Source organism: Bos taurus, chromosome 11, assembly GCF_002263795.3.
Source record: "Bos taurus isolate L1 Dominette 01449 registration number 42190680 breed Hereford chromosome 11, ARS-UCD2.0, whole genome shotgun sequence".
NCBI lineage: Eukaryota > Metazoa > Chordata > Mammalia > Artiodactyla > Bovidae > Bos > Bos taurus.
Window position 1 is genome coordinate 62,615,782 of NC_037338.1, and position 26,276 is coordinate 62,642,057.

A 26,276-nucleotide genomic window follows, 5' to 3' on the forward strand; every position below is an offset into this window, starting at 1 on the left:
GGTATGCAGCTGGCACCTCCCCTTACCCAAAATGCTCAATAAATATTAGCCCTTATTATCTGTAGCTCAGGCTTGCTTTTATGATTTGGTTTGATTAGTTTATCTACTGTTTGTACCAAGATGGGGTCATTTTGGAACATAGAGTTTCCACTTGGTATCACTTCAAAGTTTGAATAAAATCACCTACGCCTGTCCTGGGAAAGGTTGGAGATGCTTCAGAAATGTTCTTAAGGAAGATTACACCTGCCACGAGGTGTAAATTATTTGGCTAATTTAGTGTTACAACTAACACAAAGAATGAAAAATAAAAGCTTTCCTTAACTCTTTCCTCACTTGGTAATATAATAGGACACAGTGGCTCATTCTCTCACTTGTTCAAGAAAAGGCAGTTAAAGAACTTCACAAAACATTTAGTTGCAAAGCCTGAAGAGAGTGCACATCTCGAGAGCAGCTCCTTTCCTCTGCAGGAATATATTCTCACTAGGTCTTGGGGTCAGCCTGCCTCTGGGCTTTGGGAGAGAACGTGCTGGCTTGAGGCAGACCTCTGGACCAATTTACCATGGGATCTGATCAAAAAGCCCATGAGAAGAAGAAACAAGTTGTGAGCTTCCAAATAACTACATGGTACAGAATTCATAGGACTTGAAATGCAACATCTGATCTAGATCAGAAAGTTCTTTTGAGAAACACGAAGGAAGAATTATTGTAAATGTGATATGTTAACTGGCCCAGTAGGAGAAGGAAGACAACAATGTAAAAAAAAAATTTTTTTTAATTTTATTGCTTAAATCCTGGGGTGAGGGGGAAGTCAACAAACTTTTAGGTTCATCTTTGCTACCTACCTTACCAAAGGGGCTAAAACATTTGATACAAGGTCATTTTAGATGTTAAAATAAGAAAACATGGAAGCATAATTATCATATCCAAAACATAAATCACAGCAAATAGTTGGGAAAGGAATGGGCCAGATAGCTGAGGGGGATTAAGAGGTATAAACTACCAGATATAAAATAAATAAAATTAAGAATGTCCTGTACAGCATAGGGAATATTGCCAATATTTTACACTAACTTTATATAGATTATAATTTATAAAAATATTGAATCACTGTGTTGTACACCTGAAACTGATACAATACTGTTTTTTTTTTTTCAGGGGGTGATATAAATATATTTTGGAAGCTGCCTGTGTACTCTGGGTAAAGAACCAGCACAGAGGGGCTCCCCGCCTTTCCCATGCTCACCCGCCTCCTCCACCGTCACTCCACAGACCCACCCCACCCCGCCTTCTACCTCTTTCTAGTGAAACTGATATAATATTGTTAAGTCAACTATAATTCAATTTAAAAATTTTAACCACAGCAAACAAATTTTTATAGAGACTTGGCTAGTTTTTGTGAGGAAAAAATCCTTGGTGTATTTTCACGGCATCTATCTTCATAATGTAACCTTGAGGAGGGACTAGTACTAGAGTTACTGGAAAGTCATTATTGTATGACGGCTTCTACAATTAGTCTATGATGAATAGGTCCCTGATGGAAATTAACTCTGAGGAAAGCATCATAAGGAAACCCAATTTTAATATAGGGTTTTGCAAGTTCATGCAAATGGCAGTGACCTAAGGAGCAAAAGAGGTTAATTGAAGTGTGTTGTTACCAAATTGTTTGAGTTCAACCTTAGTTTTCTTCTTATTAAAAAGGTAATGAGTTTTCAAGACAAATATTGTGAATGCCTCATGAGTAGAAAAAATAAGTTATTAGTTAAATGGCTATAGTCCATCAGGAAGGAAAGAATTAAAAGAGAAAGAAAAGGTTGAACTTCATACTTTCAAGTTTAGTATCAGAACCTTGGAGTCTGGATCTTGCTCATTTGTGGAATCCTGAGTAGTTAACTTAGTTTCCCTATGTATGCAATTGAGTAAATAACTTAATCTTTCTGGTATAGATTAGGAATACTTTATGAACATTTTGTCAATGTCTACACAGCAGAAAATTAAGAAGGGATTGCTGATAGCCTGGCTTACATGATCAGTGAAGATAGCAGAACCAGTCAAGACAAGTCTGAGATTAACTGCCCTTGACTCGCCTGCCTTGATTACTTATATGACCTTAATTAGCCACTTTGGTGCAGACGTCCCTTCACTTTGTACTCAGCAAATTTGACTGTAGAGTTGTTTTCCTCCCCTGCGAAAATAAGCAATGTTTACATTATTAAGATCTAAAAGAAAAATTTTAAAGATGAATAAACACCACAGGGTAGAGAATTTTCATTGATTGAACCTCCACTTTCTATTTTCTTGTATCACCCAAAGGATGGCTTCTCACTCCCTGGGTCACCCGCCTCTAGCTCAATGGCTCTCAAGCTTTTTTTAAAATTAATTTGTATTGGGGTACAGTTGATTTACATGTTGTGTTAGTTTCTCCTGTAGAGCACAGTGAATCAGTTATACATTACATATATTCATTCCTTTTTCATATAGGTCATTACAGAGTATTGAGACGAGTTCCCTGTGCTGCATAGTTCAGTTCAGTTCAGTCGCTCAGTCGTGTCCGACTCTTTGTGACCCCATGAATTGCAGCATGCCAGGTCTCCCTGTCCAGCACCAACTCCCAGAGTTCACCCACACTCACGTCCATCGAGTCAGTGATGCCATCCAACCATCTCATCCTCTGTTGTCCCCTTCTCCTCCTGCCCCCAATCCCTCCTAGCATCAGAGTCTTTTCCAATGAGTCAACTCTTCGCATGACGTGGCCAAAGTACTGAGGTTTCAGCTTTAGCATCATTCCTTCCAAAGAACACACAGGACTGATCTCCTTCAGATTGGACTGGTTGGATCTCCTTGCAGTCCAAGGGACTCTCAAGAGTCTTCTCCAACACCACAGTTCAAAAGCATCAATTCTTCGGCACTCAGCTCTCTTCACAGTCCAACTCTCACATCCATACATGACCACTGGAAAAACCATAGCCTTGACTAGATGGACCTTTGTTGGCAAAGTAATGTCTCTGCTTTTGAATATGCTATCTAGGTTGGTCATAACTTTCCTTCCAAGGAGTAAGCGTCTTTTAATTTCATGGCTGCAATCACCATCTGCAGTGATTTTGGAGCCCCCCAAAATAAAGTCTGACACTTTTTCCACTGTTTCCCCATCTATTTCCCATGAACTGATGGGACCAGATGCCATGATCTTCGTTTTCTGATTGTTGAGCTTTAAGCCATCTTTTTCACTCTCCCCTTTCACCTTCATCAAGAGGCTTTTTAGTTCTTCTTCACTTTCTGCCATAAGGGTGGTGTCATCTGCGTATCTGAGGTTATTGATATTCTCCCGGCAGTCTTGATTCCAGCTTGTGCTTCTTCCAGCCCAGCGTTTCTCATGATGTACTCTTCATATAAGTTAAATAAGCAGGGTGACAATATACTGCCTTGACGTACTCCTTTTCCTATTTGGAACCAGTCTGTTGTTCCATGTCCAGTTCTAACTGTTGCTTCCTGACCTGCATATAGGTTTCTCAAGAGGCAGGTCAGGTGGTCTTGTATTCCCATCTCTTTCAGAATTTTCCACAGGGAGGAGCTACCCCGCGTCCGAGGTCAGGGGCGGAGGCCGAGAGTGCCAGGCTGTGACGGTGCAGGAGCTACCCAACGCCGGAGGCCAGGGGCGGCCGCCCGGAGGAGCTACCCCACGTCCAAGAGGCCGCGGCTGCGCCGGCATGGGAGGGCAGAGAGGAGCTACTCCACGTTCAAGGTCAGGAGGGGCGGCGGTGAGGAGATACCCCTCATCCAAGACAAGGAACAGCAGCTGCGCTTTGCTGGAGCAGCTGTGAAGAGATACCCCACGTCCAAGGTAAGAGAAACCCAAGTAAGACGGTAGGTGTTGCGAGGGGGCACCAGAGGGCAGACACACTGAAACCATAATCACAGAAAACTAGTCAATCTAATCACTCGGACCACAGCCTTCTCTAACTCAATGAAACTAAGCCATGCCTTGTGGGGCCACCCAAGACGGGCAGGTCATGGTGGAGAGGTCTGACAGAATGTGGTCCACTGGAGAAGGGAATGGCAAACCACTTCAGTATTCTTGCCTTGAGAACCCCATGAACAGTGCTGCACAGTAGGTCCTTATTAGCTATCTATTTATATGTGGTAGTGTGTATATGTCAATCTCAATCTCTGAATTTATCCTTCCCCCGTCTTTCCCCCTTGGTAACCATGAGTTTGTTTTCTATATCCAGTGACTCTCAAACTTGACTAGTTTCAGACTCACTTCGAGGTCTTATTAAAACAGATGGCTGGGCCCCACCCTTATAATTCTGACTCACTGGGTCTGGAGTGCGACCTGAGAATTTGCCTTTTTAGCAGATTCCCAGTAATGCTGGTGCTGTTCTTCCTGGGACTACACTTTGAGAACCACAAAGAGAGTTGGCCTCCTGTCAGCTATATAATCTGAGCCATCAGTGTCCCCATATCCCCCTTCTCTCCCCCCACCTCACCCCCAAGCCTTTATCTCCTCCTTGGGTCCTTGCTTCCATCACTGTAAGTAACCAATGGGATCCTTGACCTCCAGCTCCTCCCTCTGAGTGGCCCCTGCTGGGAGCTGATGTGAAGAAGGCTTACTTTCCTACACCCCCTCTAATGAAAGACTCCTGATTTTTTTAAATGAAAGACATAACTAGAGGGAATTACAAACAGAAGTGGAATGATGTGAAATGGAGGCTGAATGTGACTGTTCTAGTACACAGAAGCTTGGATTGGAAACCCCATCTTTGGCAAACTGGAGAAGGTGCCTCCATTATTATGGCCACCATGCACCATATTAGTGATTCCTACTCCTGGCTTGGAAAAGATTTTAGAGGTGCCCTAATGGAACCTTCTTACTCTGCACTGAGGCATGAGATCCAGATGGGTGCTCTGGCTTATCTAGGGTGCCTTCCTCATCCTTTGCTATTAAGTTCAAGACTCTGGTTCTCTCCCAGATACTACCGAGTTTTGTAAAATCTCATGGTAGAGAAATCTTACAGTCTGTCTGGGTTTAGGCTCCAATTTTCTGAAGAACTGAAGGAAACAAAGTGACCTTTTTGGTTTCTGAACATGAGGATAAGGAAAGATTACAGAGAAGGCCCAGACTTTTATCAGAGCTTCTCTGCATTTTCAGGAACCTCCCAGTGAGCTCCAAAAAATCTTTCTATGGTTGCCACACAACCAACATAGCAACCAGGAAAGGAAAAAAGGAAGCTAAGGGTGAGGTCTGAACAAAGGTTTCCCTTTCCTTCTCAAGTTCCTCTTTTAGTATGTGATGCTATAGAGATAAGGTCCAGTGGCGTCAGCATCTTTGGTGAAAAGGAAGACAGAAGTCTTCCCAAAAAGGTCTACAGAGAGGGGACCAGTGTGCGTGTTCAGCAGCTTCATTAGTGGAAACACCATCTGAATGTGGCCTCACTTGCAGCTTTGGGCCCAGGTTCATCTGTGACTTGGCTTAATTTAAATCATCAAGTGAAATATAAGGTACTGATTATATGCCAGGTAAGTGTTATGGGAGATAGAAAGATAAGCATGACATGGATCCTGCTTTCAAGGAATCTATTATCTAGAAGGGGAGAGAAGACCTACAGTCAAACCACTAAGACAGAATGTGACTATACTATTAAAGGGGGAAGATCAAAGTTCTTTGCCAGTCCTGGGCTATGGCTGAAAATGGGGTCTTGGCCAATATCCCATGCATCTGGGCCACTGTCAGAAGTTAGAGAAGGCTAGAGTAGAGACCTGTGCCAGAGTTGGTGGCCACTGGGGGACTGGATGATAAAGAGGGTATAAGTTGATTGCAGAAGAAACTACATACTTCTAATTAGCTATTTGTGATCACTGTGGGCAATTTTCAGTTTTAATCCATATATTTGCATCATTAATTTTGGTGCGGTCCTTCTTCCTACTTAAAATCTGTGCTCATAAATGACCAATAGTTGTTCTTTTCACTTAAGTAGTTATGCAACTAAATGATTGTATGTGCAAATTCAGGGGTTTGGAGACAAATACAACTGTGTTAGTGGCTGCGTAACCCCACGCTGGAAATGGAAAATTAACAGGCAACCTGTGAAAATTGCTACTACTTCTGAACTATCAAGAAATAAAATTACATATTTGATCTTTAGGACATAATAGAGAGGAGGTAGATATCTATCTTAGACAAGCAACACAGCAAAAGTTCTAAGTAGCTTTGTTATTTAAGTGAGTTGGATCTATAACAACAATAAAAATAAAACCCAATCATGAGATCTGAATATTTTGAGGCCATTCCAATTTCAGTTCAAATGGGTCTGGAAATAAAGCATAAGCACATCCAGAGTAGGGAGTTTAAAATTTTTTGTAGCCAAAATGGCTAAGAAATCACCCCAAATTCATCTTCCTCCTTCCATAAGGGAATTGTTGCTGTGAGGCGGATTGAAGCCCAAAGAAAGAGATGATCCCAAAAAGAATCCTATGTTCCTGCAACCCCGTAACCACCTGCCTCTGCCCACCCTCTCCTCCTTGAATGAATGCCAGGAGAGGGATACCAGAAGGATTCAGACAGAGTAGAAACAGAAAAACATTTCCACTTTTCAGTTTTGTATGAGGGTGGGCCCTTCACACAACTGGACTCTTTCAGAAGCACTAGAAGAAAAGGGTAGGGTCATTTTGGAGTTCCAGGGGCCTTGGAGACAGGCATGCTGGGTGAATGTGTGAGATGGGATGTGGGCAGGGGTAGAAGGGAATGCTTGTGATGGAGTCAAAGTAACACAAATGCCCAGAGGCTGCAACTAGCTAATCCCTGGGCACCTTGGGCAGGGCATTCTTATCTCTCTTGCTCAGCATGTTGGTTAGGCTCCTGAGAAGAAGTGAGTAATTTAAAAAAAGTAAAAGTAAATCTTGTCATAAGAAAAAAATGAAAACATGCTCCAATAGGTTGAAAAAAAATTGTTAGGTATTGTGTGCATGTATCTGATTATTATGACCAAGGACTTTATGTCCACAAATAGTAAGTTTATGGGAAAAAAGTGCATATATGCATGCTTAGTCATGTCCAACTCTTTGCAACCCCATGGACTGTAGCCCACCAGGCTCCTCTGTCCATGGCATTTTCTAGGCAAGAATACTGGAGTGGGTTGCCCTTTCCTTCTCCAGGGGATCTTCCTAACCCAGGGATCAAACTCGCATCTCTTGCATTGCAGGTAGATTCTTTACCACTGCGCCACCAGGGAAGCTCACATAAAGACATAAAAATGATTATTCACAAACTAGAGAATAAAGGTCCCTGATGATGTCTAAGTTGCAGAGACAGTAGCTTGCAGCCAGTAAAGTTGTCATTCTCCACACTCTCCACTGCATCCATGATAGGAACACACGGTTGGAAGTTTGTCGTGCACAGGGCTATGTGCTACCTGGCTCTTTTAAAAAATCTAATTGGCTCTCTCACACCATCCTCTGGCTGTGGTCTCATTCTTGCCATATTAGTCATTCATTTTAACATATTGTTTGGTGGTTAACTTCCATTTTTACCTTGTCATTTGCTATTTCTTGGCAATGTTAATGGATATATTGTAGCCAGAAAAGGTGGATGGGGAACAGGACTGGGCTTAGCTCCTCACTGCACAGGGTATTATACCACATTCCTCTGGCCACCAGCAACACTCTCCAAACTACACCATCAGCTCCAATTCCAAGATATTTTGGTGGGTTTAACTAGTCTTATTATTCCTAAACTAGTTTTTATTTCCTCTTTGTTTTATTAAAAAATGAAAATAAATATGTGAACATTGGGAAGTTGGTGTATTGTGTGAGATGAAGCCTTGGTAACAGTGTGTAAAATCTATATCTAGGAATAGTTGAAACCAAGAGTCAAACTGTGCAATGCTTAGTATTACAGGCTTTGGTGAACAAAAGGGATATAAAATAAACAGGTAGCTTTTGCTTCTTCCTTTCACCTGAAAGGTAGTTAGTGAAGTCCATGTTGCTCATACCAAAAAAAAAAAAAAAAAAAAATACACTGAAGCGTTTAAAAATACAGCAGGAAAAGATTGATTTCTTTTTTAAAGCCAAATCTTGGCATTAACAAAGCACAAGTATTGCGATTCAAAGTTTATATTTTGTAGGTGTGCTTTTACATTTGTATTCCTATTATTTCTAGTCCATTTTCCCAGAAGAACAAAGTAGGCTTGTAGATGAGGGAACTGGCTGAACAGGAGGCCATAAAAGTGATGGAACACCCAGATGGGGTATAAGAAACTAAATATTGATCTTTGTTCTTTCAGTGAGGACTTTCAAGTTTCTAGGGATGTCATTTCAGCTATGGTGGCATTGGTTAATCTGATCTGCTCTTCAGCTGTGGTCTTGAACAGTGTTGAAAGAACACTTTGTTCAGGAGCTTCAGCTGACAACCAGAGCACTCTCTAAAGCAAGGGTTATAGAGAGAACATTCCTTTCCATGTGTTATGTAAGATATTCAAGGTATGCAGGACTCTGAGGCAATGAATAAAACTTGTTTTAAAAAATGATATAACTAAAAAAACGACACAACTTATACATTCAAATTAGTATTTATCCTTCAAAGAGTTATGTTGGAAGACATATCCTAGCAAAGCACTGCTATTTTGGAACTTTTTGTTTCAGAGTTGCTTTTAGAACCAGGGTTAGGGATTGTGAACCACTTAGGACTAAGTACTTAGCATTTCATCTCAATTTTTAGCCATGACACAAAAGGCTGATTACTTGTTTTTCTCCCCTGTAGACTTAACTCCAAATAACTTGTGATTTTTTAAAAAACGTATCTACTCATTTATTCATTTATCCATTGATTAATTTAATCAATTAAATATCCATTCAGCGTCCCATATGCCAGGCTATATGTTAGAAGTTGAGGATTCAGTGTTGCACAAGACAGAAATGTTCCCTGCTCTGTTGGAGCTGAGGTTATAATAGGAAAGACAGACTAAAACCATCCCCACAGCAACATGCTAACAAACAAATTTTAAAAATACTTGCCAGTTGGGGTAAATGGTATAAAGGAAACAGATAAGGGGTTGAGTTAGAGAAATAACAAGAAGACAGTTAGATGGAAAAGGTGACATTTAAGCACAAGTTTAGCCTTTAAAAACATCTACTTGCCACCACTGAGAGTATTTAAATGAATACATTTTAATTTTGAAGGACAATCTTGAAGCCTGAGTGGACTGGACACAGCCCACTTTTCCCACAGCATAATTTTTTTTCTGTACCCTAATCAACAAAGTAGCCTCAAATGTGATACCTCAGTTACCACAAACAATCTGTAATAACAAATAAGTTGTATGTCACTTGGCAGCCCTGACCAATTGACAATAGCTTTTCTTTTTGGATTAAACAAACACACACACACACACATTTTTCTCCCCAGATGGCAGAGCCATTGTGACTGTCCCATTTGCAAGGCTCCAGGATTTTTAATCCTTCATCTGCTGAGGCTCTCAGAATCCCCTGGGAAATGTCTTGGAGGCCCCCAGTACTGCAGAGGTAGCATCACTTCATGCTATGTCCAGTACTTGCAGGCCAAAGTGGAACAGCATCTGTAGTGTGTTTAGATTCTCAAACTCTTCTGGGATGACATCAATGATCTTGAGAGACATCCTGAGGCTATGCCCTGGCTTCATGGGAAACCATGCTGAGAACATTGGTGGTGTCTGCTATGGGCTTGGAATGGGTCATATAGTGTCAGTTTGACTATCATTGGCAATGTTAAGTTTGATCATAAAATTAAGGTGGTGTCTGACAGATTTCTTCATTGTACAGGTAACTTTCTCCCTTAAGAGTATTAAGAAATAGTCTTAATATTGGTAAAATTTTGAGATTATGTTAATTTCCTGTTCTCCAGCAGTATTTGATTGCCAGATGACTTGCCCAAGTTCATAGCTAGTAAATCACAAAGCAGTTACAGGAGTTCTGTTTCTCCAGCTCCCAGGCTCGACAACTTTCACTCTGCGATGATGGTTTCACTCATTAGCACATGAACATTTCAGGTAGAATGTGAAGAAGTCAGTGTTTTTAAAGACTCTAAGAAAATATAGGTGCTATTTAGATCTTCACAGTTTATTAAGTATACACAAAAATAAAAGTTTCATTAGAAACTCCTATTTTGTGGGAAATAGATTTTCCTTGATGTGGCTTCCTCGGACATCCCTGGTGGCTCAGACTGTAAAGCGTCTGCCTATAATGCGGGAGACCCGAGTTCAGTCCCTGGGTCTGGAAGATCTCCTGGAGAAGGAAATGGCAGTCCACTCCAGTATTCTTGCTTGGAAAATCCCATGGACGGAGGAGCTGGTAGGCTACAGTCCATGAGGTCGCAAAGAGTCAGACAGGACTGAGTGACTTCACTTTCACTTTTGATGTGGCTAAGGAAGCAATAAAGGGTAACACTGCTAAGTAGGGGGCAGATCCCCTGAAGGGAGAAATGGCAACCCACTCTAGTATTCTTGCCTGGAGAATTCCATGGACAGAGGAGCCTGGAGGGCTATAGTCCATGGGGTTGCAAAGAGTCGGACACGACTGACTGACTAAGCCTACACTACTAAGTAGATGAGTTGTTGCTATTATTATTCAAAAGAAACCCACAAACATAGGGGCCAATTCTCCCACCCTCAAATATCCTTAAGCAGATTTGGATCCTGTTTCCTCTGCCCTTTTTCACTTAGAATTTTTTTTTTTTTTTGGTTACTTATCTCATAGGATCTTAGATCCCTGACTAGGGATCAAACCTGGGACCTTGGGAGTGAAAGCACAGAATCCTAACCACTAGACCACCAGGGAATTCTCTGTCCTTCTGCACTTTGAATACCAGTGTAGATTTCTTGAACAAAAGACTGTGCTGAGTGAGTACCAATATCTTTCCTTAGAATCATTAACTATGACTCTAAATCAGATGGAGTAATGTTCAGTTTCATTTCTTAAACCATATTGTGTTGGCTTTTACATGAATTGAATTCCTATTGTTGAGTCATTCTAAACATCAGAAGCTGTCCCAAAGACTTCCTGCAGCATAGTCTATGGGGTCATTGTATTAGGATAATAGGGTTGAAACATTTCATAATTTAATGAATTTGTAGATTTCTTATTCCCAAAATTAAAAAAAGAACTTCTATGAATGTCAAATTCAGTAATTATCAGACAGAACAGAATTTGGCTCTGTTTAACCAACTGGCACACTCTCTGTAGATAACAACATGGTTTGATATTTATAAAGGGCCCATTCCCCACCCCCCTCCACTTAGACACCAGAAATTCATTAAATATAAAGCCTTACATAATTTTGTAAAGAGACTCATTTCTCTGCAGTTTTCCTAGCTTCTAAATTCAATATTAAAAAGAGGTATCAATCTTTGGGTGCAGGCTTTCAGCTTTCCCTGAAATGGAGTGGCTGGTTGTGGTCCAGCACACAAACTGGCTTTGGTTTGATGGAATTTAATTAATTAATTAATAATAAAAATAAACACAGAGTCCCCTTGGTGTTAGGATAACAAGCAAATTCTGGGGAGAGAGATGAGAACAGAATGTGGATCAAGTCTACAAGTGACCTAGGAATAGAAGATTCCTTCTGGCATTAGGTACACACATTTGGATTTCTTTGGGTTGGAAATATAAAAGCATAATTTTTGCCTTTAATTACAGTTTTTCCAGTTGAATTCTTGCCAAATGCCCAAAGAAACAGAGCTGGAGAGGAACAATAGCTGACATTCATGTTTTAGGTGTTTTACATGAATATCATTTAACCCTCATAGACAACCCTTTAAGAAGGTACAAAAATTATTTTCCTTCTTTGAAAACTGAAGAAACCAGAGCCCCAAAAGTTTAGGCAATATCTTATAGAATAATCTGGCTTGAAAACCGAGAACAAACAGCATGAGTCTGAGATGCTGAAGTCCTGAAAATAGGCAGTGTCACCTCCCAAACTCTGCTGCCTCTCCACGGAGGGCTAGGGAGATTTATCATGCTTTTCACGGGAAGACTGTTAAGTGCTTCTCTTGAACAATATGATTATTTTCCACAGCAATCCTTTCATGCAGCTTATAAGCCAAGAACTGGCAGTCCATCAAATGAAAAGTGACTTGTATAAAAAAATCCCCTGTGGTCCTGGGAGATCCGGGCAGAAGGTAAAGAGGCTTTTACCTTTACTCCTGGGAACTCACAAATGGTATCCCTCTTCCCAACTCCTCATCTTGAAAGACAAATAGCATCCTTTCTAGTTGGAGTGTACTCACTTGATACTTGCTCTGCATTTCTCCCTAGAGGCCAACATTCCTGGAAGGGAAAATGAAACCAAGATAATAACCATTGTAGAGATTATGAAACTGCTTCCTATCTGAATCCATACTCTAAACCTCCTTCAGTGCTTTCGTAAACCATCCCACACTGATAGAATTACTTTTTATGACTCATAGATATATTTTACTTTTCCAGTTTTATCCTCAACTTTCAAGGAAAAGATCAGATGATGGAAAAGAAAGATTCACCTGCAGAGCTATGTTGGATTTTATTTAACCCTAACACATAGACTGTAGACTGAAAAAAGAAATATGCCCAGCTTAGTATTACGTATAAAAAAACTTTTTAAAGTTTATATTTTACAGAATATAATCCAATGATAAAATTCATTCTCTTAACAAATATTTATTGAGTTCTTTTTACATATAAAGTGCTGCAATAGGTGCTGAAGTACAAAAATAAGCAAACCCCATCCCTGCCCTCAAGATGCTTACACTCTTATGTGTGATATTGTGTGAACGTTTGTATGGGCCTGCCTGGGGCAGTCTTTCATTTACACCTATTTCCCTAGTGTAATAATAAATAATACTCTTTCAGTCTCAAAAGTTTCCCGGTTTAGATGACAAATTGCATATATCCTGGCAGTAATATTTCCCAATAGATGATGCTTTTAAAATATTTATAATTCTTGGATATAAATAAAATGTACAAACAGCAAAGGTGCCAAAAGTATACTGACAGTCTTCATTTTTTAAAAACCTTGGCTGTGCCAGGTCTTTGTTGTGGCCTGGCAGCAGTGTTGTTGCATGTGGGATCTAGTTCCCTGACCAGGGATCGAGCTCCCTGCATTGGGAGCACAGAGGCTTAACTCCTGGACTCTCGGGGAAGGCCCACCATCTTCACTCTGGAATAATCAATACTGTCTGTGTGTCAGTTGAAGTAAGTTCATTGGGAAAGTGTGGCGCTTTGTTTTGACATTATTTTTTTTAAATGCAACTACTGTTCAGTCTCTACTGAGAGGATATTTTGGCTAGAAAACTTAAGAAGATGAGAGAATACTGCACTAAAAGGAGATAACAGTATGTATCATACACTCAACTCCGGTTTTAGGAGCCAAAGGTGGATAGGACACAGGGAAGCGTCAGGTGGAGCAGACAGAGCAATGTTTGGAGGCATTTGTCGTCAGGAGCCTCTGATCTGAGAGTTGGCGATGGCATCTACCTTCCTGTCTCTTGGATTCTTTGGTCTCTATCCCATTCCTGTAGGTACTGAACTCATTGGTTTTTAAAGCCACCTGTGATGCACTTTTGTGAAAGGTTGGTGTCTGCAGAACTTCTAATTACACATCATTTTGTGTACTGTTGTCTGAATATGTATATATATGTATTTTGATATTGAAGACCAGCTATTTTTAGTTTCCTTTTGGGTATGTTTGGAGAAACTCTTAACTGTTGCTATGCTGCTATGGAAACGGTATCCACGTATACTGACATGTTTACAATTGTTTAAAACACGATAAACTTTCCAGGGCAAAGGCAAACGGCTTACTTCCAGCAAAGTTGCTCCCTGGTTTCCTTTTTTTATTAGTTTATTTATTACTCTTAGACCCATGTTGGAATCTGTTTCATCTGTGCCGGGCATTAAAGGGCTGTTTTTTGCTGACATGCATCATTTAATTGATTTCACATTTGTAACTAAGGTAGCGCCAAGAGGAGATGAAAAGTTTACCCTAAAATCAGAAATATTCTTTGGTCTTGCTAGGAACTGAGAATTAAATACTTTCTAGGCTCCCAAATGAAAAAAAAAAAGAAATAATGCCTCTTGAGGGTGTGTTGACTAAACTAGAATTTTCAAGTTAGGATTGTTATTTAAATGTAACTACTGTAATTATTATTCATGTGTACAGAATGAACTTAAAGACTAGTCTAATTGCTTAGAAACATGCAAACCCCAAAAGGAGTTTTCTGGCTTATTCCAAGCATGGAGAAAAGTAGGTGGCTAAGATTCTTTACAATTTCTGGAAAAAGGAATCTTAACAAAGACACATGAATTGAAGCAAACAAGAACTATGTTTGTTTGAAAGTATCAGGAAAGTGATTTTTGGCAGGGTAGTTTTCCAGGAGTCAAAAAGTATTTTAAAGTGGAATCTGTGATTGTGAATCACACAGTGCTGGGTCCTGACAACATAAAGGGCACATATTCTAGGAGACGGAGAAGGCAATGGCACCCCACTCCAGTACTCTCGCCTGGAAAATCCCATGGACAGAGGAGCCTGGTAGGCTGCAGTCCATGGGGTCTCGAAGAGTCGGACACGACTGAGCGACTTCACTTTCACTTTTCACTTTCATGCATTGGAGAAGGAAATGGCAACCCACTCCAGTATTCTTGCCTGGAGAATCCCAGAGACGGGAGAGCCTGGTGGGCTGCCGTCTATGGGGTCGCATAGAGTCAGACACAACTGAAGCAACTCAGCAGCAGCAGCAGCAGCAGCATTCTAGGAGAGTATAATATTTTATAGAATTTTAAACAGAGTGCTTACTCCTTCAAAAAATTCTCATTTCTAAAGTTTGATATCTACTTTGAGTAAGTATACAGTAAAGAAAATTTTAGCTGTTATGGAATCTACTTTCTTCACTCTTTTGCTAAAATCTCATTTTTGTCATCTTCCTGAAATGGTCATTTAAAAATCACAGATCAAAAAAAAAAAAAAAAAACCCACTCAATGAAGTATAGTTGATTAATAACTATGCTTTGATATAAAATAAAAATTAAAACAAAAAACACCCAGTGGAAGCCCTGTGGGAATGATCCTGATTCGTGGACAGCTAGTTGACTTGGGCCTGGATTGCATGTAGAGATCACAGTCCCCACCCCCCCACTTCCACCTCCCCTGATAGGCCCCTTTAACAGTGTTTATACACTTTCTCTGCTACCACTCATCAGCGGATATTCCATTCTAAGCCCTTCAAAGGGACGAGGTTTATGTGATTTTGTTTTTCTTCTTTGTGGGAAGGGTTCCTCCCCCACCTCTTGGAGTTTAGCAGCAGCTAAGAAATGTGACCCCAAGGTCACATTCAGATTAGAACTCAGTAAAACCTGAGGGTCTGTTATTTCATGGCAATGGCACCCCACTCCAGTACTCTTGCCTGGAAAATCCCATGAAGGAGGAGCCTGGAAGGCTGCAGTCCATGGGGTCGCTGAAGGTCGGACACAACTGAGCGACTTCACTTTGACTTTTCACTTTCATGCATTGGAGAAGGAAATGGCAACCCACTCCAGTATTCTTGCCTGGAGAATCCCAGGGACAGAGGAGCCTGGCAGCTACAGTCCCTAGTATCACAAAGAGTCAGATATGGCTGAAGCTACTCAGCGTGCACGCACACGTGGAGAGGGTTTGCATGGGAGGGGAATCTGGCTTAGCATTGGTTGCATTCATTCCCCTGGGGTGGGAGCCTAGAAAGAGAGGGTGTCAAGTGGCTCTGGCAACTGAGTCCCGTCAGGGTTGCCCTCAGGATCAGGATGAAAAGAGGGAAATGAGGTAGCAGCAGCACTATGGCTTAACACTGAGCGCTCCCCAGGCAGCCACTAATTGGCTTACTCTTTTCAGATTTCTCTTAAGAAGCAGATTTCCGTTTCTGTTCTGTTGCTTCTGAGGGGATTTCCCAAATTAACCTTCTCTAAGCTTTCTTGAGGGACTGTTTTTGAGGGCTGGTGGGGAATTTCCCTCTTCTGACCAAAGTGTTGCTGGGAGAGATTTACTGCTGATTTTCATCTGGGGATTTTCTCACAGGCCTTTGCTACTTCCTGTTTCCCAGGAGTCCCTGCTCTCTGGGAACTGAAGAGCTAACAAGCAAAGGGGATAAACAGGTTTAAGGAAAAGGAAAGAGGGTGTGTTTCATACGGTGTTTCTTCTTCTCTTTTCTAGTTCTTTGCCATAATGATAGTGGATTTGAAGACTGGACCCAGGGCCTTGCTGAGGGCCTCAGCTTGATTACACTAAACGTTGCACAGGAACTTGGGTTGGACAGTGAACTCACAAATCAGAATAAATGATCAGTTTTACTAGAATAGCTCTTCTGTATTGGGGATGGATAGAAACTCCTATGTTAAAAGAAGCCACTAAAGAATCATTGCACATTTTACTTAATGGTAATACTCTTCCACTAGTTGAGTGCTTTCTGTGTCATGCATGGTGCTTGGGGTTTTGCATACATGTCTCATTTGATCCTGGCAACTACCCAGAGAAGCAGGCTTTACTAAGACCCATTTAACAGATGAGCATATCAAGGCTCTGAAATGTTAGGTTATTAGCCACATTTTCCAGGCTGGTATTAGGAGCCCAATTTTGTGGCATCCCAAAGCCTGTGTTTATTTAGCTATAAATTTGTCCCAAATTTGACATTTGTTTCATTGGTCTTTTAGGTTCTATTACCAGAAAATTAATGGAAAGGATCCTTAGGAGAAGCAGCCCCCCCAAACCATGAGTGAAGATATTTTCGGGGCAGTTGACAGTTGTTAACTCAGCTCTGTACACTGCCAGGCCCTTTTGTTGTATATTCACTATTTTCACATCCCCTGGAAAGTGATGCTGCTGACCTGGGAATAGGAATCAATGTATAAAAGAAGCTCCAATTGGAGCAATTAATTAGTCCTTCCTCTTCGAAAACCTGCCTAACCACTGCTTTATACCTTGTTATTTTCTACCCTAGTTTTGTACATTTTGTCAAGGTTCTTAGAAATAATTCCCCTGAGGACAGGTCCTGGAATATCTCTGACCCTGTTTTACCCCAGGGAAAATAACATTCTTGATTGCTCTGAAGCTAGATCCCTGTCTGTATGTGCCCGTGTGTGTGTGTGTGTTTTCTTGTATGAGTTTCTCAGTGAGGTAGATTATTAGCCACAGTTGACATTTACAAAGTTCTCCATATATTTTCAGTTCCCCTAGAGAAGTTGTGAGCGTGGGTGAGGGTGCTGGGGGCAGCAGTGGCACTGATAAAGCAGTTCCTGGGGGTTCCCAATGGTTGGGATGCCCCTGCTGCCTTGACACCCCTTCCCCACTGCAGACTTTGCTGCAGCCCCTCCTCTTCAGTCTTTGTCTAGGAGGGCTCCTGACCACATCCTCTTCATCCAAATGGTGAACTCCGATAGCCATCAAGAGTTAAGAGTTGACTAGTTGCCAAGTGATTTACAGCCTTAATTGACTTGATCCTCACCCATGAAGGTAGGCAGAATGATTCCCATTTACTTTATCAGTAAGGAAACCAAGGCCCTGTCAGGTTAATAATTGACCCAAAGTCACCTAGCAAGTAATCTGAGGGACTGGGACACAAATTCTAATCTGCTGATTCCTAGTTATGGCTTTGTTGGGGGAGAGGGGAGTACACCTTATTTATGTGTTTATTTATTTATGTGAAGATACTCATTTCAGGTGTAGAACATTTTTATGTATCACGAAATGATCACCAAAATGATCTCCAGTTACCATCTGTCACCATGCAAAGCTGTTAACAATATTGTTGACTAGATTCCCTTTGTGTACATTACATCTTTGTGACTTATTTATTATACAGCTAGAAGTTTGTACCTCTTAATCCCCTTCACCTGTTTTGTATATGCTCCCATTCTCCTCCCCTTTGGCAACCACCAGTACTATGAGTCTGTTTCTGTTTTGTTTAATTTGCTTGTTTTTTTTTTTAATTTCATATATATATATATCACATCTTTTTTATCCATCTATTGATAAACACTTACCTTGCTTCCATATCTTGGCTATATAAATAGTGCTTCATGAACATAAGAGAATGAGTTATTTTTGAATTAATATTCTTTAGAAAAATATCCAGAAGTGAAACTGCTGGATGGCATGCAGTTCAACTTGCAGTTTTTTTGAGAACCTCTATATTCTTTTACCGGAGAAGGCAATGGCAACCCACTCCAGTACTCTTGCCTGGAGAATCCCATGGATGGAGGAGCCTGGTAGGCTGTGGTCCATGGGGTCGCAAAGAGTCTGACACCACTGAGCGACTTCGCTTTCACTTTTCACTTTCATGCTTTGGAGAAGGAAATGGCAACCCACTCCAGTGTTCTTGCCTGGAGAATCCCAGGGATGGTGGAGCCTGATGGGTTGTCGTCTCAGGGGTCGCACAGAGTCGGACACGACTGAAGCAACTTAGCAGCAGCTGTAGGAGCATATTGTTTTACAATAGTGGCTGCACCAGTTTACACTTCCACCAAAAATGCATGAGGACTCCTGTTTTACCACAACCTCACCAACACTTACTGCTTCTTGTCTTTTTGATAATAGCCATCCTGACAGCGGTGAGATAGTATCTTACTGTGGTTTTGATTTGCGTTCCCCTGATGATTAGTGGTGTTGAGCACTTTTTCTTGTTCTTTTTGGCCATCTATTTGTCTTGGAAAAATGTCTACTCAGATCCTCTAATTTTTAGTCTTGTTTGTTTCTTGTTATTGACTTCTTCACTTATGGTTTGGTACATTCCATTATTGTTATATTTGGGTTCCCTTCATTTTGTGTGTGTGTATCATTGTAGATATTTTTTGTGATTATCATGAGGTTCATACATACAAACCCATGTCTATAGCAGTCTATTTTAAGCTGATAGTCATTCAAGTTTGAAGGCATTCTAGAAGTACTACATTTTAGTTTCCCTGTTTCCATGTTTTATGTTTTTGATGTCACATTTTACATTTTTTTATTTTGTGTACCCCTTAACTACCTATTGCAGTTACATTTGTTTATACTACTTTTGTCTTTTAACTGTCACATTAGCTTTGTAGTGGCTATGGTTTTTCCAGTAGTCATATATGGATGTGAGAGTTGGGCTATAAAGAAAGCTGAGCACCAAATAATTGATGCTTTTGAACTGTGGTGTTGGAGAAGACTCTTGATAGTCCCTTGGACTGCAAGGAGATCCAACCAGTCCATCCTAAAGGAGATCAGTCCTGGGTGTTCATTGGAAGGACTGATGTTGAAGCTGAAATTCTAATACTTTGGCCACCTCATGCGAAGAACTGACTCATTTGAAAAGACCCCGATGCTGGGAAAGATTGAGGGCCAGAGGAGAAGGGGACAACAGAGGATAAGATGGTTAGATGGCGTCACCAACTCAATGGACATGAGTTTGGGTAAACTCTGGGAGTTGGTGATGGACAGGAAGGCCTGGTGTGCTGCAGTTCATGGGGTCTCAGAGTTGGACACGACTGAGCGACTGAACTAAACTCACTGCCTTTACTATATATTTTCTTTTACCAGTGAAATTTTCATTCATATATTTTCTTATTTCTAGTTATGGTCCTTTCTGCTTAAAGGAGAGAGACCCTTTAACATTTCTTGTAAGGCTTGTCTAGGCATAATAAACCCCTTTGGTTTTTACTTACCTGGGAAACTCTATCTTTTTCTCAATTCTGAATCATAACCTTGCCAAACAGTTTTCTCAGTCCTATAAGTTTTTCCTCTTAGCATTTTAAATATATCCTGTCTCTCCCTTCTTGCCTGTAAAGTTTCTGCTGAAAAATCAGCTGTTAGTCTTATGGGATTTCCCTTGTATATCATTAGTTTTTTTTTTTTTTTTTTTTTTCTTGCTGCTTTTAAGATTCTCTTATCTTTACCTTTTCTATTTTCATTATGTCTTGGTGTGCATCTCTTTTAAATTATCTTGTTTGGAACTCTCTGTACTTCCTATATCTGGATGTCTGTTTCCTTCTGCAGTTTAGAGAACTTTTGGGCCATTATTTCCTCAAGTAAGTCTTCTATCCCTTTCTGTCTTCTCCTAATGGGATCCCTATAATGCAAATGTTAAGTATGCTTAATGTTGCCCAATCACTTTTTCATTCTTTGGTATTGTCTAATCCGCTGTTGATTCCTTCTAGTGTGTTTTTTCAGTTATTGTATTCTTCAGTTCTGATTTGTTCTTTCTTATATTTTCTAAATCTTTGTTGAAATTCTTCCTAAGTTCCTCCATTCTTCTTCCAGACTCAGTGAGCATCCTTGTGATTGTTTCTTTGAATGCTTTATCAGGTAAATTACTTATCTTCATTTCATTAGGGTTTTTCTTCTGGGATTTTATTTTGTTCTTTCCTTTGGAACATATTTCTCTGTTTCTTCATTTTGTTTTATATATATGTACACACATATATATAAAACTATACAAACAAGTATACAATCTGAAAAAATATGTATTTCTTTTTCAGTTTCCTTTCCATTATGGGATATTATAAGATATTGAATATAGTTCCCTGTGCTATACAGTAGGTCCTTACTATTTATCTATTTTATATATAGTATAAAATACTATTTATACTATAGTATAAAATAAAATTCTGTGGGAGAAGGGCATGGCAACCCACTCCAGTATTCTTGCCTGGACAATCCCATGGACAGAGGAACCTTGCAAGCTATAGTCTATAGGGGTGCAAAGAGTCAGACACGACTGAAGCGACTGAGCATACATGCATACATCTATTAATCCCACACTTCTTATTTATCTCTCCCCACCCCTTTTTCCCTTTGGTAACCATGAATTTGTTTTCTATGTTTGTGGATCTGTTTTATAAACTAGTTCATTTGTATCGTTTTTTGAGGCTCCACATATAAGTTATGTCATATGATATTTGTGTTTCTCTGACTTATTTCACCTAGTATGATAACCACTGGGTCCATCCATGTTGCTGTAAATGACATTATTTCATTCTTTTTTATGGTTGAGTAATATTCCACTGCATGTATGTACCACATCTCTATCCATTCATCTATTGATGGACATTTCGGTTGCTTTCATGTCTTGGCTATTGTATGCAGTGTCACTCTGAACATTGCAGTGCACATATCTTTTTGAATTAAAGTTTTCATCTTTTCCAGATACATGCCCAGGAATGGGATTGCTGGATCATATGCATCAAGGAAATTATATAGTGGAGGTGATTTTATAATCTCTGAAATGACCTTGTACAGAAAGTAATATTAATAGTTAAAAATTAAATACCTCCATAGTGAATAACCATGTTCAGGATATGTTTGTCTGTTTGAAAGAAAATAGAGCATTCCCTTGGAAATTATTAATTATTTATATTATAAATGAATAAAACATTTCAGAAAATGGGAGCCACCACCCCATGTCTTTGTACTCTTTTAAGCAGAGGTTTTCTAACGAGTTATCTATACTTGCTGCCTCTAGCTTCTCTCTTCTTATCACCTCTTCAAACTTGTTCCAAACGTGTCTGTCATGAATGCTTCACTGAAGCTACTCTCCCTGAAGACGCTGATGACTGTACTTTTCTGAGTCCGTCTGTCAGTTCTCAGGCCTCTGGTTAGGTGTGTGTCAGTCGCGTTTGCCGCAGTAACATGTCTCTTACTTCTACTCTGGAAGTTTCTTCACTTTGCTTCCAGGACACACCCTCTCTTGGGTTTCCTCCTCCTCACTGGACATTCCTTCTCAGTGTCCTTTGCTGGTCCCTCCTCTCCTCTGTGACCTCATAATCCTGGAGGGCCATCGGGTCTTCTTCTTAGGCCTCTTCTCTTCCTTACTCTCTCCTTGGTTATCTCCACTTAGTTCCACAGCCTTAAATACAATTTACATGCTGCCAAAAGTATATCTCCAGCCCAGACTCCTCTTTTGAACTCTAGACCTTCATCCAACTGCCAACTTGACATCTCAGAATTAACAAGTCCAAACTCGAACTCCCATTCTTCCTTTTAAAGCCTGCTCCACCCACACTCTACACCTCTCAGAGGATGATGATCCTACCCTTAATGAGTTCTGACCAAAAACTTTAGAGTCATCCTTGACTCCTCTTTGTCTCTTTTTTCACATCCAAATCTTGTTGGCTCCTTCTCCAAAAAGTATATTTGGCATCCAACCGCTTTTCACCACCTCCACCTCTCGCAGCCTGGTCTGAGCCACCATCATCATCTCTTTCTTGGATAATTGCCATTACTTCTTAACAAGTCACCTCTCTTCTACCCTTTCCGCTTGCTTCTACTACAGGCTAGTTTCAAGAATTCGGTCAGAGAGACGCTTCAAAAATAAAGTCAAATCCTGCCAGTCTTCTGCTCAGAAACCTCATAATGGTGTTCTGTTTCACTCAGAGTAATACAAGTGCCCACAAAGACCTATACAATCCAGGTCACCTGCTTCCCCATCACCTTTGTGGCCTCAGCTCCTGCTAACTTCACCTTTATTCACTCCCTTCCAGCCATGATGATCTCCTTGCTGTTCCTCAAACACCCCAGACATTTGGCCTGGAAAGCTTTCCCCAGATAACCACATGGCCTTCACCTTCACCTTCTTCACATGTTCCCTAGGTTTTCACCTTCTCAGTGGGGCCACCCTGCCACCTACTGAAACTGAACTTGCCTTCCCTCTCCACACCCAGCACTCCTAATCATCTTACCCTGCTATTTCCGTTTTCCATAACATTTATCCCTTCTAATGTCTATGGAAATTACTTACTTGTGTTTATGGTTTATTTTTTGTTCCCCACCTATAATGTAGTCTCCAAAGGACAGGGATCTGTTTATTTTGCTCACTGATGTATTCTAAGCACCAGATCAGTGTCAGTCACCTGGTAGGAAATCAGTAAATATTTTTAAGTGAATGAAAATTCAAATCTCCAGAGACAGAAATGACAGACATGAGAAAAGCCTGTAAAGATCATATCTGTATTGGTTCAGTAATTTTAAAAAGGGGTTCTTATATCTTACTTCCTGATGACAGAAATGAGCATATAACTTCACAAACACATATTAAAAGCACCCACGGCAGTCTGTTCACTTCAACTGTTGCTTTTGAAGAATTTGATAAAACATCTTATCTTTCTTTTTGGGTAAGCTCCTTTTAAATACTCAAATAACCTGGTTGTTTCTGCTGGGAAGACATTAGAAAGGCATTTAGATGAAGGATAGAATTTATCAGGGCTCATGGTCAAAACAAAAACAACTCCTCAATATTTATTCTGTATTGTCTCTGAATGATAATATTCATAGTTTTCACCTGGATAGGCTTCATAATGTTCATAGTACTGTTAGGGGCCTTAAAATTCATGCGACCTATTTTCTCAGCTGAAAGTGGGAGGGATCTGACAGCAAGTTGGTTTGTGGGTAAAAGCATGACACCATTGGTCCGGGTCTGTGGGCCTGACTAACCATAGCTGTTACATGTTCATATTAATTCATGTGACCTATTTTCTCAGCTGAAAGTGGGAGGGATTCTGACAGCAAGTTGGTTTGTGGGTAAAAGCATGACACCATTGGTCTAGGTCTGTTGGCCTGACTAACCATAGCTGTTACATATTTATATTAATACTTCCCTTTTTGAGACATTTCAAGAAGTACTTTTCTCAGTAGTATGAGGTTGACTGCATGTACTAACGACAGAATTTCTGAGGTTGCTCATGAGTGTTTTCTGGTAAGCCTAACCACGACATCATGAGTGCTTAGTAAATGACAACATGGTAGGTATGGAGGTTAAAATAGGGTCATTATCTCACTGTCTTTCTCAACAGAAAGCCCAAAATAGTATAAGCTATTTTATTCTGTAGTTTTAACCCATGCCCTTTTCCCCACTCCAGGGAAGCCTTAAGAGGATTTGCTATAACTGTGTTATGCATATGATAGATAGGATCTGTTACTATGATTAAATAATTGATTTATATTTTAAACAAGCAACTATCTTGTTATTTATAGTGGCAGTTCTATTACTTAAAGTAATTTTGGATAGATCAAAATTCATCACTCAATTTTTAACACTATTGCTTGAAATTACTGTTTCTCTTTAATTAAAAGCATTAGAGGAATATACTACCATTACAGGAATATCATAACATTATAGAAGTTTGGACAATTAAATAGATTACCTGTAACTCCATCTAACTGTTATGATCATTTGTGAACCAATAAAATAGTCTGATGTTGGTTGTAGATAACTTTTAGATCCTCTGCAAACCCACTTCTTTTGACCGTAATTTTTCAAGCACCTGTCTGTACCAGGTCCTATGCTACCCTATAGGTATTTTGTTGGTTTATAGGGAGAGGCCAAAGTCACAACACTTTGAAACATCAGTCATTCTGCAACTTCCTCTTTTTCCCAGAGCTTTAGGAGAAGCATGGTGGGTAGGGGAGGAAGGGGGATGCCAGCCCAATGGTGACATGGTCACTCTTCTGCTTTGGCTAGAAGATAAGGGCACTAATTCCTTTGCTTCTCCACCCTTCATCTGCAAATTACCTGGGCCTAGACTGGCTTTAAATCTCTGAGACTGGCTGAACCCTAGTAAATGGGTTACTGATCCTAAAATAAAATTGTGAATCAGGTTTGGAGTTTAATGTAAAAGCCTGAGAGACATAGGTTTGTTGCTAATTTAGATTACAAATGTCATCAAAGATAGAAACCAAAAGGTTAGGTAATTTCTAAATTAAACACTCTTTCTTAGAATAATTACCAAGTTATAGCAACTGTGTACTTTGGTAAAATTTGAATAACACTGTATTGCTCAGAATAATGTTTTATTTTTGTCACCAAATAATACTTGAGTACATGCTCTTGTACTCCCTGACTGCAGGAAGGGTGTTACCCTGGATGCTGACACACCCTCTGCAGTGAAACTTGGCTTTGCTGGAACTTTTCAGGTACTAAAAAAAAAGAAAAACCTTTTTCTTTTCTTTTTTTTTTTTATTACTTTTTTAAAATTTTTTTTTATTTTTAAACTTTACAATATTGTATTAGTTTTGCCAAATATCGAAATGAATCCGCCACAGGTATACCCGCGTTCCCCATCCTGAACCCTCCACCCTTCTCCCTCCCCTCCCCTCCCTCTGGGTCGTCCCAGTGCACCAGCCCCAAGCATCCAGTACCGTGCATCGAACTTGGACTGGCGACTCGTTTCATACATGATATTATACATGTTTCAATGCTATTTTCCCAAATCTCCCCACCCTCTCCCTCTCCCACAGAGTCCATAAGACTGATCTATACATCGGTGTCTCTTTTGCTGTCTCGTACAAAGGGTTATTGTTTCCATCTTTCTAAATTCCATATATATGCGTTAGTATACTGTATTGGTGTTTTTCTTTCTGGCTTACTTCACTCTGTATAATAGGTTCCAGTTTCATCCATCTCATTAGAACTGATTCAAATGTATTCTTTTTAATGGCTGAGTAATACTCCATTGTGTATATGTACCACAGCTTTCTTATCCATTCATCTGCTGATGGGCATCTAGGTTGCTTCCATGTCCTGGCTATGATAAACAGTGCTGCGATGAATATTGGGGTACACGTGTCTCTTTCCCTTCTGGTTTCCTCAGTGTGTATGCCCAGCAGTGGGATTGCTGGATTGTAAGGCAGTTCTATTTCCAGTTTTTTAAGGAATCTCCACACTGTTCTCCATAGTGGCTGTACTAGTTTGCATTCCCACCAACAATGTAAGAGAGTTCCCTTCTCTCCACACCCTCTCCAGCATTTATTGCTTGTAGACTTTTGGATTGCAGCCATTCTGACTGGCATGAAATGGTACCTCATAGTGGTTTTGATTTGCATTTCTCTGATAATGAGTGATGTTGAGCATCTTTTCATGTGTTTGTTAGCCATCTGTATGTCTTCTTTGGAGAAATGTCTATTTAGTTCTTTGGCCCATTTTTTGATTGGGACATTTATTTTTCTGGAGTTGAACTGTAGGAGTTGCTTGTATATTTTTGAGATTAGTTGTTTGTCAGTTGCTTCATTTGCTATTATTTTCTCCCATTCTGAAGGCTGCCTTTTCACCTTGCTAATAGTTTCCTTTGATGTGCAGAAGCTTTTAAGTTTAATTAGGTCCCATTTGTTTATTTTTGCTTTTATTTCCAATATTCTGGGAGGTGGGTCATAGAGGATCCTGCTGTGATGTATGTCGGAGAGTGTTTTGCCTATGTTCTCCTCTAGGAGTTTTATAGTTTCTGGTCTTACATTTAGATCTTTAATCCATTTTGAGTTTATTTTTGTGTATGGTGTTAGAAAGTGTTCTAGTTTCATT

The 26,276-nt window shown here is 40.2% G+C and overlaps 1 long non-coding RNA gene across 2 annotated transcripts; it reads left to right on the forward strand.

Annotated features, from left to right (window-relative positions):
• The first annotated feature begins 782 nt into the window (after window positions 1–782).
• LOC107132935 (uncharacterized) lies at window positions 783–24,915 on the forward strand. 2 transcript variants are annotated; one of them, XR_009496465.1, is made up of 3 exons: window positions 783–5,496; window positions 10,723–10,865; window positions 12,041–24,915. It is a non-coding gene; the product is annotated as an uncharacterized lncRNA (long non-coding RNA). The 2 variants fall into 2 exon arrangements; XR_009496466.1 differs by lacking the exon at window positions 783–5,496 and having other exon boundaries at window positions 6,810–10,865.
• The last annotated feature ends 1,361 nt before the right edge of the window (window positions 24,916–26,276 follow it).